Consider the following 11,739-nt stretch of genomic DNA (forward strand, 5'->3'; position numbering starts at 1 on the left):
ATCTGCATTCTTCTACATGTTGACCTCCAGTTGAACCAGCACCATTTGCTGAAAATGCTATCTTTTTTCCATTGGATGGTTTTGGCTCCTTTGACAAAAATCAAGTGACGATAGGTGTGTGGGTTCATTTCTGGGTCTTAAATTCTATTCCACTGGTCTAGCTGCCTGTCTCTGTACCAATACCATGCAGTTTTTATCACTATTGCTCTGTAATACTGCTTGAGTTCAGGAATAGTGATTCCCCGGAAGTCCTTTTATTGTTGAAGCTAGTTTTAGCTTTCCTGGGTTTTTGTTATTCTAGATGAATGTGCAAATTGTTCTGTCTAACTCTCTGAAGAATTGGATTGGTATTTTGATGGGGATTGCATTGAATCTGTAGATTGCTTTTGGTAAAATGGCCATTTTTACTATGTTAATCCTGCCAATCCATGAGCATGGGAGATCTTTCCATCTTCTGAGGTCTTCGTCAATTTCTTTCTTCAGAGGCTTGAAGTTCTTATTGTACAGATCTTTAACTTGCTTGGTTCAAGTCACACCGAGGTATTTTATATTATTTGGGACTATTATGAAGGATGTCTTTTCACTAATTTCTTTCTTGGCTTGTTTCTCTTTTGTATAGAGGAATCCTAATGATTTATTTAAGTTATTTTTATACCCAGCTACTTTGCTGAAGGTGTTTATCAGGTTTAGTAGTTCTCTGGTGGAACGTTTGGGATCACTTAAATATACTATCATATCATCTTGCAAATAGTGATATTTTGACTTCTTCTTTTCCAATCTGCATCCCCTTGATCTCCTTTTGTTTTTGGATTGCTCTGCCCAGAACTTCAAGAACTATATTGAATAAGTAGGGAGAGAGTCGGCAGCCTTGTCTAGTTCCTGATTTTAGTGTGATTGCTTCAAGTTTCTCTCCATTTAGTTTAATGTTAGCTACTGGTTTGCTGTATATGGCTTTTACTATGTTTAGGTATGGGCCTTGAATTCCTATTCTTTCTAGGACTTTTATCATGAAGGGGTGTTGAATTTTGTCAAATGCTTTCTCAACATCTAATGAAATGATCATGTGGTTTTGTTCATTAAGTTTGTTTATATAATGGATTATGTTGATTTTTTCTCTATATTAAACCATCCCTGCAGGCCTGGGATGAAGCCTACTTGATCATGGTGGATGACTGTTTTGATGTACTCTTGGATTCGGTTTGCCAGAATTTTATTAAGTATTTTTGCGTCGATATTCATAAGGGAAATTGGTCTGAAGTTCTCTTTCTTTGTTGGGTCTTTGTGTGGTTTAGGTATAAGAGTAATTGTGGCTTCATAGAAGGAATTCGGTAGTGCTCCATTTGCTTTAACTTTGTGGAATAATTTGGATAGTATTGGTATGAGGTCTTTTATAAAGGTCTGATAGAATTCTGAACTGAACCCGTCTGGACCTGGGCTCTTTTTGTTTGGGAGACCTTTAATGACTGCTTCTATTTTTTTAGGAGTTATGGGGTTGTTTAAATGGTTTATCTGTTCCTGATTTAACTTTGATACCTGGTATCTGTCTAGGAAATTGTCCATTTCCTGCAAATTTACAAGTTTTGTTGAATATAGGCTTTTGTAGTAGGATCTGATGATTTTTTGAATTTCCTCTGATTCTGTAGTTATATCTCGCTTTTCATTTCTGATTTTGTTAATTTGGACACACTCTCTGTGTCCTCTCATTAGTCTGGCTAAGGGTTTATCTATCTTGTTGATTTTCTCAGAGAACCAACTTTTGGTTCTGTTGATTCTTTCTATGGTCCTTTTTGTTTCTACTTGGTTGATTTCAGCTCTGAGTTTGATTATTTCCTGCCTTCTACTCCTCCTGGGTGTATTTGCTTCTTTTTGTTCTAGAGCTTTTAGGTGTGCTGTCAAGCTGCTGATATATGCTTTCTCCTGTTTCTTTCTGCAGGCACTCAGCGCTATGAGTTTTCCTCTTAGCACAGCTTTCATTGTGTTCCATAAGTTTGGGTATGTTGTACCTTTATTTTCATTAAATTCTAAGAAGTCTTTAATTTTTTTTTATTTCTTCCTTGACCAGGTTATCATTGAGTAGAGCATTGTTCAATTTCCACGTATATGTGGGCATTCTTCCCTTATTGTTATTGAAGACCAGTTTTAGCCTGTGGTGGTCTGATAGGATGCATGGGATTATTTCTATCTTTCTGTATCTGTTGAGGCCTGTTTTATGACCAATTATATGGCCAATTTTGGAGAAAGTGGTGAGAAAAAGGTATATCCTTTTGTTTTAGGTTAGAATGTTCTATAAATATCTGTTAAGTCCATTTGGCTCATAATTTCTCTTAGTCTGTCTATGTCTCTGTTTAATTTCTGTTTCCATGATCTGTCCATTGATGAGAGTGGAGTGTTGAAATCTGCTACTATTATTGTGTAAAGTGCAGTGTGTGCTTTGAGCTTTAGTAAGGTTTCTTTTTTGTGTGTAGTTGCCCTTGTATTTGGAGCACAGATATTTAGGATTGAGAGTTCATCTTGGGGGACTTTTCCTTTGATGAATATGAAGTGTCCTTCCTTATCTTTTTTGATGACTTTTAGTTGAAAATCGATTTTATTCGATATTAGAATGGCTACTCCAGCTTGCTTCTTCAGACCATTTGCTTGGAAAGTTGTTTTCCAGCCTTTTACTCTGAGGTAGTGTCTGTCTTTGCCTCTGAGGTTGTTTCCTCTAGGCAGCAGAATGCAGGGTCCTCATTGCATATCCAGTTTGTTAATCTATGTCTTTTTATTGGAGAGTTGAGACCATTGATGTTGAGAGATATTAAGGAATAGTGATTATTGCTTCCTGTTATATTCATATTTGGATGTGAGATTATGTTTGTGTGCTTTTCTTCTCTTTGTTTTGTTGCCAAGACAATTAGTTTCTTGCTTTTTCTAGGGTGTAGCTTGCCTCCTTATGCTGGGCTTTACCATTTATTACCCTTTGTAGTGCTGGATTTGTAGAAAGATATTGTGTAAATTTGGTTTTGTCATGAAATATCATGGTTTCTCCATCTATCCTGAGAGTTTTGCAGGATACAGTAACCTGGGCAGGCATTTGTATTCTCTTAGGGTCTGTATGACATTGGTCCAGGATCTTCTGGCTTTCATAGTCTCTGGCGAGAAGTCTGGTGTGATTCTGATAGGTCTGCCTTTATACGTTACTTGACCTTTTTCCCTTACTGCTTTTAATATTCTTTCTTTGTTTTGTGCATTTGCTGTTTTGACTATTATGTGATGGTATGAGTTTCTTTTCTGGTCCAATCTCTTTGGAGTTCTGTAGGCTTCTTGTATGCTTATGGGCATCTCTTTCTTTAGGTCAGGGAAGTGTTCTTCTATGATTTTGTTGAAGATATTTACTGGTCCTTTGAGCTGGGAGTCTTCATTCTCTTCTATACCTATTATCCTTAGGTTTGATCTTCTCATTGAGTCCTGGATTTCCTGTGTGTTTTGGACCAGTACCTTTTTCTGTTTTACATTTTCTTTGACCATTGTGTTGATGATTTCTATGGAATCTTCTGCTCCTGAGATTCTCTCTTCTATTTCTTGTATTCTGTTGTTGATGCTTATATCTGCGGCTTCTAGTCTCTTCCTTTGGTTTTGTATATCCAGGGATGTTTCCCTTTGTGCTTTCTTTATTGCTTCTATTTCCATTTTTAATTCCTTCACCTGTTTGATTGTGTTTTCCTATAATTCTTTCAGGGATTTTTGTGATTCCTCTCTATAGGCTTCTACTTTTTATTTATGTTTTCCTGTGTTTCTTTAAGGGAGTTCTTCATGTCTTTCTTGAAGTTCTACAGCACCATGATCAAATGTGACTTTAAATCTAGATCTTGCTTTTCTGGTGTGTTTGGATATTCAGTGTTTGCTTTGATGGGAGAATTGGGCTCTGATGATGCCATGTAGTCTTGGTTTCTGTTGCTTGGGTTCCTGTGCTTGCCTCTCGCCATCAGTGATTATCTCTAGTGTTACTTTGTTCTGCTATTTCTGACAGTGGCTTGACCATCCTATAGGCCTGTGTGTCAGGAGTGCTATAGATACGTTCTCCTGTTTTCTTTCAGGCATGTATGGGAACAGAATGTTCTGCTTTCGGGCGTGTAGTCTTTCCTGTCTACTGGTCTTCAGCTGTTCCTGTGGGCCTGTGTCCTGAGTCCACCAGGCAGGTCATTTGGATCAGAAAAGTTGGTCTTACCTGTGGTCCCATGGCTCAAGTTGCTCATGGGGGACTGATTTTGAGCTCTCGGTGAGGGCGGCAACCAGGAGGGCCTGCGCCACCTTTTCCCGGGGCCCCCGTGCACCGGGGTCCCAGATGACGTTAGGTGTTTTCCTCTGGAGTCAGAAACGTGGGCAGAGTGTAGTCTCTTCTGGCTTCCCAGGCATGTCTGCCCCTCTGAAGGTTTAGCTCTCTCTCCCACGGCATTTGGGTGCAGAGAACTGTTGACCGATTCCCTTCAGGTCCGGGCATAGTCTGGACTGTGGGGGATCTCAGGATTAATTCTATCTTATTGTATCTCTTTAGGCCTGTTTGTTCCCGATTATATGGTCAATTTTGGAGAAAGTACCATTAGGTGGTAAGAAGAAGATATATCCTTTTTTTTAGGATAGAATGTTCTATAAATATCTGTTAAGTCCATTTAGTTCACAACTTCTGTTAGATTGTTTATGTCTCTGTTTAATTTCTGTTTCCATGATCTGTCCATTGATGAGAGTGGAGTGTTGAAATCTCCTACTATTATTGTGTGAAGTGTCCTTACATTTGGATCATAGATATTTAGGATTGAGAGTTCATCTTAGTGGATTTTTCCTTTGATGAATATGAAGTGTCCTTACTTAACTTTTTTGATGACATTTGGTTGAAAGTCTATTTTATTCGATATTAGAATGGCTACTCCAGCTTGCTTCTTCAGACCATTTGCTTGGAAAGTTTTTTTCCAGCCTTTCACTCTGAGGTAGTGTCTGTCTTTGTCTGTGAAGTGTGTTTCCTTTAGGCAACAAAATTCCTCATTATGTATGTAGTTTAATTTGTTTCTTTTTATTGGGGAATTGAGTCCATTGATGTTGAGAGATATTAAGGAATAGTGATTATTGCTTCCAGTTATCTTCGTATTTGGAGGTGAGAATATGTTTGTGTGCTTGTCTTCTCTTTGTTTTGTTGCAAAACAATTAGTTTCTTGCTTTTTCTAGGGTGCAGCTTGCCTCCTTCTGTTGGGCTTTACCATTTATTATGCTTTGTAGGGCTGGATTTGTAGAAAGATATTGTGTAAATTTGGTTTTGTCATGAAATATCTTAGTTTCTTTATCTATGTTAATTGACAGTTTTTCTGAATACAGTAACCTGGGCTGGCATCTGTGTTCTCTTAGGATCTGTATGACATCTGTCCAGGATCTTCTGGCTTTCATAGTCTCTGGTGAGAAGTCTGGTGTAATTCTGATAGGTCTGCCTTTATATGTTACTTGATGTTTTCCCTTACTGTTTTTAATATTCTTTCTTTGTTTTGTGCATTTGGTGTTTTGACTATTATGTGACAGGAGGAGTTTCTTTTCTGGTCCAATCTCTTTGGAGTTCTGTAGGCTTCTTTTATGTTTGTGGGCATCTCTTTCTTTGGGTTAGGGAAGTTTTCTTCTATGACTTTGTTGAAGATATTTACTGGTCCTTTGAGTTGGGAGTCTTTACTCTTTTCTATACCTATTATCCTTAAGTTTGATCTTCTTATTGAGTCCTGGATTTCCTGTATATTTTGGACCAGTAGCTTTTTCCGCTTTACATTATCTTTGACAGTTGAGTCAATGATTTCTATGGAATCTTCTGCTCCTGAGATTCTCTCTTCCATCTCTTGTATTCTGTTGGTGATGCTTGTATCTACAGCTCCTTGTATTTTCCTTTGGTCTTCTTTTCCCAGGTTGTCTCCCTTTGTGCTTTATTTATTGTTTCTATTTCCATTTTCAATTCCTTCACCTGATTGCATTTTCCTGGAATTCTTTCAGGGATTTTTGTGTTTCCTCTCTAAGGGCTTCTACTTTTTGTGTTTTCCTGCATTTCTTTTAGGGAGTCCTTTATGTCTTTTGTACAGTCCTCCATCACCATGATCAAATGTGATTTTAAATCTAGATCTTTCTTTTTCTGGTGTGTTTGGATATTCAGTGTTTGCTTTGATGGGAGAATTGGGCTCTGATGATGCCTTGTAGTCTTGTTTTCTGTTGCTTGGGTTCTTGTGCTTGCCTCTCACCATCAGGTTGTTTCTGGTGTTACCTTGTTCTGCTATTTCTGACAGTGGCTTGACTCTCCTATAGGCCTGTGTGTCATCAGTGCTGTAGACATGTTTTCCTGCTTTCTTTCAGCCAATTATGGAAACAAAGTGTTCTGCTTTTAGGCATGTAGTCATTCCTGTCCATTGGCTTTCAACTGTTCCTGTGCATGTGTGTCCTGAGTCCACCAGGCAGATCACTTGGAGCAGAAAAGTTGGTCTTACCTCTGGTCTTGAGCCTGAAGTCGCTCCTTGGAGCTAGGTTTCAGCTCTCCCTGAGGGCAGCAACCAGAAGGGCCTGCCCCTACTTTTGGGTCCCTGTGCATAGGGGACCCTGATCTCAGCTTGCTTTCTTATGCCCTCCAGAACCACCATATACCTAGGAGTAGTACCACAGCCATGTGTTTGGGCCCTTCCACATCAATCATTAAAAAATAAAGAAAAAACCAAAACAAACAAACAAACAAAAACCTTCACATATTAATTATTATTATTTAAAAAAATTCAATCCAGATGTGGAACAACTCTTTTTATGTTATTGGTCAAGGAGGCAACAGAGTCCCTCTCCAAACAACCCAGGTACTTATTACACTACACCTAGATTTAAGTTCCTGCTGGCAAAGATTATATATATATTTACTTACAGGATATTGAGAAGTGCAGTTAAATTGAGACAGAAGCTTCCTCGTTGCAGTCTAGCTTTTATAGTGACCCCAAATTCTAAGTTTCTGGAGAATAAAATCCATCAATGATCAGACCCATCTATGAGCCTTGTGAGGTTCAATACCAACGTTCCATCAAAGATGTACCTTCTGGTGCAATAGGGGAATGTCTATTGGACTGGCAACAACCTTTTAAAAGTTGGGTTTGAGGCCCACTTCACAAGATAGTATTCATGCCTGGTACTGTAATTGTCAGAAGCCTATAGCTAGAAATGTTACAGAGAACTTTCTTTTTTTTTTTTTTCTTCAATACCATAGCATCTTGGCAGCAGTTGCCAATGGACTGAAATTCTATTTAATTGTTACTGCCTGATTTGAGTGGTGAGCATGATTTTGAGAGTGGGTCATGTTAGGAAGGAAGGATATAACATCATCTTGTAAGAAATCATTAAGAATTGTTTTATTTTATGTGCACAGATGTTTTTTTTTTATTATTATTATTTTTTTTATTAACTTGAGTATTTCTTATGTACATTTGAGTGTTATTCCTTTCCGGTTTCGGGCAAACATCCCTTCCTCCCCCTTCCTTATGGGTGTTCCCATCCCCACCCTCTCCCCATTGCCGCCCTCCCCCCGACAGTCTAGTTCACTGGGGGTTCAGTCTTAGCAGGACCCAGGGCTTCCCCTTCCACTGGTGTTCTTACTAGGATATTCATTGCTACCTATGAGGTCAGAGTCCAGGGTCAGTCCATGTATAGTCTTTAGGTAGTGGCTTAGTCCCTGCTAATGCTGTTTTTCTAAGATAACACACTGTCAAGCTTCCTTTATGTGTTTGTGTTCACGTCTTCAGGTTAGTGAGACTTTCCGTTGTAGTTAGAGACGCTACTGAGTATAGTGGGAAGCAATGGAGCAGTAACTTGCAGACACTCATAATTGATCAAAGTATAGAAAAGAAATAGTTGCTGAGTATTTAATTCCTACCTTATACCCTCCATGGCTCAGAGAACATCACAAAAGAGTAGACTGAAAGAACGTGAAAGCCAGAGGTTGTGAAGAAATGCCATGGAATGCTGTCATCTGGATGTGGCATAGCCATTGTGTTTATGAACTCATGGAGACTTTTCTTACCTGCACAGGACTTGTCCATCCATGGATGCAGGATAGGCTCAAAAGTCTCCATTCTTCCCCAAGGAACTATTAGAAGTAAATGGCTGCTATAGGAGAAGGTGTAATCATTTTAAATGGTATAGTCACTAGTATTCTAGTAAATAACTATATACCTATGCTCTCTCAAGCAATTCTAATGAAATTCAGTAGATTGTGAAAAGAAGAACTAAAACAACAACAACAACATAGATGAAAGTAAGAAGAGGTCCTTGTGAAGAAAAAGGTGTCCAGCGGGGATGAGAGGTTGATGTTAAAAAGGAGCAAAGTGCATTTGTGTGTGGGGGTAAGATTATTAAGATTATTAAATAGTAAAAAAATATTAAACAAAAGTATTTGCACTGATGAAACGGCTCAGTAGATCCTTGGTTCCACACATGCACTACTGTGTGAGCATGCATTCTTCTCACAATAAATCAATCAATTTAATGAAAAATATCTTAAAAGATATTACACATTGGTAACAATAAGATAATAAAACCCAAGAATAACAGCACAGAAGAATGTGACGAGTTTATAAGGAAGTGATGAATTTGATAATTTTCTTACAGTCAGAAGAGCAAGTCTGACAAAATCTGATAAAGTCCTAAAAGTCTGACAAAGGCCAGTGGGGGGGATTTCACTAGAGTACAGGACATCAGCTGAAAACCATGGCCAGAACCCTGCAGGAAACATTAGTTCTTTATTCTATTCTCACCTTCCAGAGAGGGATGCTTGGACTGGGGCCGAATGGGCACACTAAGAACACTTACAAGAAAATCAACTTGCCAATATAAAGACTTTGCACAAAGGTGGAGTACTAGGAAAGAAAGGAAACGATTTAGTTTTGCGTGTCAAGTAGCTCACTTGATTCTTTGTGCCAGGCTCATGAGATTGTGTTGGAAATACTAATAGGGCTCCATGAGGAGATCTGAAAGAAACCGAGGCTATTTTAGCCCCTTTCACTGGCAATGAGGGAAGAAAAGCCCTGACCTGTCTAGTTCTGAATCACTATCAGTATTTTTATAAATAATTATCATTATTTCAATTGCAATTTATGTGTAATTTTTTCACTTTTGAGATTATAATTTAATCATAACATTTCCCCATTTCCTTTCCTCCCTCTAAACCCTCTCACAATCCCTCCTCAATATCTTTCAAATCCCTGGCCTCTTTTATCCATTAACTGTGCATACACACACATATGTTCCAAAATGTAGCATTTTCCATTCATATGATGCTAAGAACGTGTATGTTTCCAGGGCTGTTTGGCACTAAACAACCAACTCATGTGTGCTTTCCTGAGGAGGGCCACCTCTCCCAGTCTCTGCTTTCCTCAGTAGTCTATAGTATTTTGTGGAGGGTTGAGGTCTAGTGGGCTTTTCCCCCATTCACCTTGGCATGTTCATTGGTGTCTCTCTTGTTCAGCTCAGGTTTGGGTAATCATGCTGATGAAGCTTTTTGTATGTGTAGCACCTGACATTACTAGGAGACTCACAACAAGGTTCCAATCCTCTGGGAGGTATTATCACCATTCCTCCTCTTCTACAGGTTTCCTCAGTCTTCCGTGTGGACGGGTTTTATAGATGTTTCCAGTGACACTGGGCTCCATAACCTTACATACTGACTGACTGTGGTTTTCTGGAGTGGTCTCCATCTATTGCAAAGTGAAGTTTCTTTGGAGAGGAGAGAGGACTACAGTTATCTGTGAGTACAAGGACAAATATTTATAAGTAGATATTACAAATTCTGCAGGCTTGTTTACTAATGGTTGTCGTTACTCCAGCATTAACTATGACTTTACTAGCTGAGTCTGCACCCTTAACCTTGATAATGACACAGTCTTATTAAGTCGGCACGTCACAAACCTGTCTGTTGTCTCTCCTCTGCTCCCCTTCTACAATCTGAGCAACAGGTTACATATTTCTGTGCTTACAAAAAATGTACATAAAGTTCTGCACATGTAAACTCCTGTTTACCAGACTTAGTATTGTAGTCCTTCAATACACAACTGTACATTTCACAGATGAGAGATGCGCACACCCAGTTTGTGGATTCTGTTATAACAACAAGGAGGCTGCTCACATGAATGCTAACAGCCAGAAGGGAAACAAAGAGTCTCTTAGGTCTCACATTACATTCCTCACAATATGAAAATTATGAGGGAATTAGTCTTTGTTTCTCAGCAGGCTAAGTCAGAGTTCTTTGAGAATGTTTAATCCCAGCAATAATTACAGTTGACTTTTAAAATTACTGCAAGTCAAGAGGGGAAAAACTCTCATGCCAGTAAAAGTATTTAAAATTTAAATATCAACTTCAAAATTCAAAGTTAAAAGACAACTTTAGAAGACTTTAATCATGACTCTAAGGTATATACAAAGTGAAAACACCACACTTTGTTTGACTCAGTAATACACTTGGGAACCAGAGCAGCATTGAAGTACATTAAAAGAAAGAGCTGGTGAGTTTTCATTTATATAGAATAAAAGAATGGTGAAATAGTCAATAGTGGGTTTTCTTTATCAGACAGAATTTGCTTGAATGGTTATAGCCAAAATGTATTTCCAGTGTTATTAGCTGTCTATAATCTACAAATAATGAAAGAGTTGAAAGTCGTTAAGAGATGAAGAGCCTCTGATGGAATCCAATATTCTTCTGGGTGTTCAGTACCTGAGTGGAAAATAGTTTATTATATACTTAGTGTTTCCATTTTTCAAGACACATTATCATTGCTGCAGAATTGATGTTCAACAGTAGTAATTCCTTAAACTAGGAGCAATCCTATTAAGGAGAACGTGCTATTTATGTTTAACAATGATGCTTGTTTTTCTTAAGCCGTTGAAAATATAATAAGCCATTAGAAAACATCTGTGTATAGTATTTGTTTAATGACCAATTAGGTTCTATTGCGGCAATGTCTGTTAGCAGAGCTCACAGGAACATGTGAGTCCCTGCTGAGATGAACTCACAGCAGCAGGGGTTGCCTGTACCAGATCAGCCCTTCAACACCAATATTCCAGCCCAGATGGAGAAGCTTAAGGGGCTCCTTACATCCTAGAAGTACTTGTAAGGCAGATAATGGTCACTATGAGAGAAAAATAATTTTCTCCAGTAGTGTAGCCACTGATAAGCTGCACATGCTCTAAGAAATACCCTGCCACCTGTACTTATGCAAACAACTCTAAATAAATTAATCCAGTTACCACAAAAATGAAAGACACACAAGTAAGAATAGGACTAACTGAGAAGTGGAAGAGGTTCAGCAAGAATGGGAGGGGTGGGAGATGTCACAGAATCATGTATACAAATCTTTTTCTGGGGAGATACAGCAACACATTTATTCAGCCCAGATAAAGACCCCATGACCAACCAAAGTATGGATATCATTGAAGTCCAGTTTGGTAGAACAATGTATTTTATTGGGATTTTATTATATTACTTATAGGAATATAAGTAATTGATTACTTATAGGAGGAGGTATAACTCAAGGACAGTTGCATCACCAAAGGCCACTGCAGCACATGCAACAGCTCACAATAGATGGGAACCTGGCACATACTGCACAACATGCAGGAAGCTCAACATGTTGGAAAGTAGATGTTCCAAGTGACTCTGTTGCTCTAAAACTTTTCCACATAGCTTGGCTGGTCCCTACTTCCTCTAAGCATCTGGTC

Source organism: Rattus rattus, chromosome 6, assembly GCF_011064425.1.
Source record: "Rattus rattus isolate New Zealand chromosome 6, Rrattus_CSIRO_v1, whole genome shotgun sequence".
Lineage (NCBI taxonomy): Eukaryota > Metazoa > Chordata > Mammalia > Rodentia > Muridae > Rattus > Rattus rattus.